The sequence below is a fragment of the Bos taurus genome, unplaced genomic scaffold, assembly GCF_002263795.3.
Source record: "Bos taurus isolate L1 Dominette 01449 registration number 42190680 breed Hereford unplaced genomic scaffold, ARS-UCD2.0 ScbfJmS_708, whole genome shotgun sequence".
NCBI lineage: Eukaryota > Metazoa > Chordata > Mammalia > Artiodactyla > Bovidae > Bos > Bos taurus.
In genome coordinates, this window is record NW_020192289.1 from 25,326 (window position 1) to 30,224 (window position 4,899).

A 4,899-nucleotide genomic window follows, 5' to 3' on the forward strand; every position below is an offset into this window, starting at 1 on the left:
ATACACATACACTAGTTCTATTCCTCTACTATATATAGATGTTGCTATAGATATAAGACAGAGAAGGCAATGGCACCCCACTCCAGTACTCTTGCCTGGAAAATCCCATGGACGGAGAAGCCTGGTGTGCTGCAGTCCATAGAGTCACTAAGAATCAGACACAAATGAGTGACTTCACTTTCACTTTTCACTTTCATGCATTGGAGAAGGAAATGGCGACCCACTCCAGTGTTCTTGCCTGGAGAACCCCAGGGATGGGGGAGCCTTGTGGGCTGCTGTCAATGGGGTTGCACAGAGTCAGACACGACTGAAGCGACTTAGCAGCAGCAGCAGCATAGATATAAGATAGATATAGATATGGCTTCCCAGGTGGCTCAGTGGTAAAGAATCTGCTGCCAATGCAGGAGACGCAGGAGACCTGGGTTCAGTCCCTCGATTGGGAAGATCCCCTGGAGGAGGTAATGGCAACGCACTCCAGTATTCTTGTCTGGGAAATCCCATGGACAGAGGATTCTGGAGGGTTACAGGTCCACAGGGTTGCAGAGTCAGGCACAACTTAGCAACTGAGCATGAGCACGAGCATACATATACATGAAGAGATTTATTATAGAAATTGGCTCATGCAATTGTGGAGGATGAGAAATCATGCAATCTGCTGTCTGCAAGCTGGTAAACCAAGAAAGTCAGTGGTATAATTCAGTCTAAGTCAGAAGGCCTGACAAACCCTGAACCCAGTTCAAGGCTAAAAGCCTGAGAATCAGAGGGCAGACGGTGCAAATCCTGGTCTAAGTGCAAAGGCCTAAGACGAGGAATGCCGATGTCTTAGAACAGAGTCATATGGATGTCTCAGTTCAGGCAAAGAGCAAACTCATCCTTCCTCTGCCTTTCTGTTCTATTCAGGCCCTCAAGGGATTGGGTGATGCCCACTTGCATTGATGAGGGCAATTTTCTTTACTCAGTCTACCAATTCCTATGCTAATCTCTTCCAGAATCCTGCTTACAGACACACCAGGAAATGCTGTACAAGCAAGTTGACATCTAAAATTAGCCAACACAATACCTAAGTTCCTGTTAGTAATTTCCCAGTCACTACCTCCTTCAACCACCCTGTTGGCGATAAATTTTCATCTGTCTCTCGTGTAGATGGAGTTGAGTTTATTTTCCCTGTCGCAACAGTCTCTGTCCCCTTTTACAGTAGTCTTAAACAAAGCCTTCCTTGCCTTAAACTCCATGTGGCATAATTACCTATTGACAGTATTCAAGTTATGTTCATGTGAATGAGAGAATGTGTGTCAGGTTCTCAGCTGTGAGCTAGTATGTGCATATTTATGTGAGATAAAATGAGAATGTGAGTACATGTGAGCAAATTTCTTCTGTGAGCTAATGTCTGAGCTTTATGGTGGATGGAAACATGTTTGTGTATACATGTATATAAGCATGTTCTGGATTTTAAGAATGTGTAAGTGAAAGTGTGAGTGGGAACATCTGGAAGCATCTGACTGTTTATATCTGAGTCCCTTTGTGAGTAAACTTGTGAGTAAGGTCCTGAAATGGAGTGACTATATCAGCATGTTTTGGCTTCCCTGGTAGCTCAGCTGGTAAAGAATCCGCCTGCAACGCAGGAGATCCTGGTTCGATTCCTGGGTTGGGAAGATGCCCTGGAGAAGGGATAGGCTACCCACTCCAGGATTCTTGGGCTTCCCTGGTGGCTCAGACGGTAAAGAATCCACCTGCAATGTGGCAGATCTGGGTTCGATACCTGGGTCAGGAAGATCCCCTGGAGGGGGGCCTAGCAACCCACTCCAGCATTCTGGCCTGGTGAATCCCCACGGACAGAAGAGCCTGGCAGCTACAGTTACAGTCCATGGGGTCACAAAGAGTTGGACACGACTGAGCGACTAACACAGACACACACACACACATCAGCATGTTTATGTGAAACAATGAATGTGTTGGTGCACGCATGTGAATGTATGTGTTTTTGAATTTGAGTTTGAGGGCAAATCAGTGTGTGTTTAGTTAGTGTGCGAGAATGTGTATGTATGTCAACATATCTCTGTGTGACATTGTATGTGTGAGCATGTTCATGGGTGAGAGTGTTTTCTTAGGTGTAAATGTGTGTTAGTCAGTCACACTAAAATATTTAAGTGTGTTCACCTGTATAAATGAATTTGTAGGCATGTGAATGCATATTAGCATAATACTGAGTAGTTGGGGTAAATGTGTTTTTTGTGTGATCTTGTTTATGTGTGAATACATTTGAGTAAGGTTATTTGTGAGCATATATGTGGGAGTACATTCAATGGTTTTTTATTTTTTAAATTAGTTACTTGGAGGATAATTATTTACAATATCGTGATGGGTTTTGCCATACATCAACATGAATCGGCCATACGTATACGTGTCCCCCCTCATCCTGAATCTCCCTCCCACCTCCCTCCCCACCCTATCCCTTTAGGTTGTCCCAGAAAACCGGCTTTGGGTGCCCTGCTTCTTGCATCAAACTCGCACTGGCCATCTATTTTACATGTGGTAATGCATATGCTTCGATGCTATTCTCTCAAATCATCCCACCCTCGCCTTCTCCCACTGAGTCCAAAAGTCTGTTCTTTACATCCATGTCTCCTTTGCTGCCCTGCATGTAGGATTGTCCATATCATCTTTCTAAATTCCACATATATGCATGAATAATATTATTTATTTATTTTTGGCTGTGCTGTGTCTTTGTTGCTGCGCGGGCGTTTCTCTAGTTGCTTCTCTTTGGCTGAGATGCACAGACTTCTGGTTGTGGAGCAAGGACTCTAGGGCACGCAGGCTTCAGTGGTTGTGGCATGTGGGCTCAGTACTTGTGGCTTGCGGGGTCTAGAGCACAGGCTCAATAGTTGTGGCACATGGGCTTAGTTGCTTCATGGCATGTAGGATCCTCTCGGACCAGGGATCAAATCCATGGCTTTTACATTGGCAGGTGGATTCTTTACCACGGAGCCACCAGGAAGTCCCATGTAATGTGTTTTTTTTAAATAAATGAATGAAATTGTTAGCTTCTTGCTGATTGTGAGCACGTTCCTGTGCAATTCAATATGTAAGCATGTTTGTGACAATGATATTTTATATGGGTAAGTGAATGGGTGTGTGCCTGTATAAATGAAATGACTGTATGTTGAATGTGAGTGAATTTATAATCATGTGTATGTTTTTAAGTGCACAACTATGATAATATGAATTATCTAGGGCCACCTCATGTGTGTGAATTGTGAGCCACCAAGTGTGAATGCATGTTAGGATGTGTATATGTGTGAGTACATTGGTCAGCATGTGTTAATTTGTAAGCTAGTCACTCAGTCGTGTCCGACTCTGTGATTCCATGGACTGTAGCCCGCCAGGCTCCTCTATCCATGGGATTCTCCAAGCTACAATGCTGGAGTGGGTTCCCATTCCCTTCTCCAGGGGATCTTCCTGACCCAGGATCTAACCCGGGTCTCCTGCATTGCAGGCAGATTCTTTACCATCTGAGCCACCAGAGAAGCCTGAACAAATGAGCATGTGCATATATATGAGTTTGTCCATTTGTGAGAGTAAATATGTGACTTTGTACATCTGAGAGTGTGTTCATATTTCAATATTTGGGTATTGCTGTAAATGTTTGTGTGTTCAAGTATACCCTGAATTTGCAGCCACATGCACAGGTGTTGGCACGTTTGTATGAGTAGGAATGTGTATCAGGTTCACTGTTGTGAGCTAGTTAACAGGTGAGTGTATTTGTGTGAGTCAAACATAAACATGAGTGGAAGTGCTTGTGAGTGTATTTTCTTCTTTGAGTGAATATCTGAGCTTCATAGAGGATGTGAACATATTTGTATGTGAGTATCTATGTGAACATAGATTTTGAGTGAAAATGTGCATGTATAAGTGGAATGTGTGAGTGGGAACTTTTGAATATAAGCATTTGTGTCCCTGTGTGAATGAATCTATGGGCATGGTCATGTGATTGAGTGAATGTTTGAGCATGTTTGTGTGAAGGAGTGAATGTCAATATGCACATGTAAGTGTATGGGTGTGTGAATGGGAATGTACTGGTGGGCAAGTCTGAGACTTGAGTGTTAAAGTGTTTTGTGAGTGAGTGAATGTGTAAATGTATAGGTATGTCAGCACATCTGTCTGTGACAGTGTTTCTGTGAGCCTGTTCATGGGTGAGAGTGGTCTCTAGGATATATATTTATCTGTATGCTTAGAGTGAACATTTATGTATGCTCATCTGTATAAACGCATTTGCAAGTCTGATAATCATCTTGGCATATCATGTATAATGGATGGGAAAGTATATTTTCTCGTGACCTTGTTAATATGTGATTACAGTGGTCACTCACTATCCACAGAAGACTGAGTCTAGGACCCACTGAGGATACCAAAATCTGAGCGTGTCCAAGTCCCATAGTCAGCCCTCTCTGTCCCTGTAGTCTGCATTCTCAGATTCAACCAGCCGTGGATCATCAGTATAGAATGTGATATGCACTTGGTTAAATCTGTGAATTCAAAACCCATAGACACAGAGGGCCAACTGTATATTTATTGAAAAAGTTTGCACATAAGTGGACCCACAGTTGAAATCCGTGTCAGGCAAGGGTCAACTGTATATTGGAATAAGGTCATTCATACCCATGTGTGAGTAAATGTAACTGTTTTATATAGATGGGTGAGTCTGTTTGTGTGCAACTATATTTGTGACCATGTGCATGCTTATGACAAAAAGTTTGCATGAGTAAATGAATTCACATGTTTGCACATATAAACACAATGTGCCTGCCTGGTTACATATCTGTGACCATGTGCTTGGATGTTAGCATGTTTGTGTAAGGGAATATGTATCAGGTTCTTTGTTTTGAACTAGTTAATGTAGAG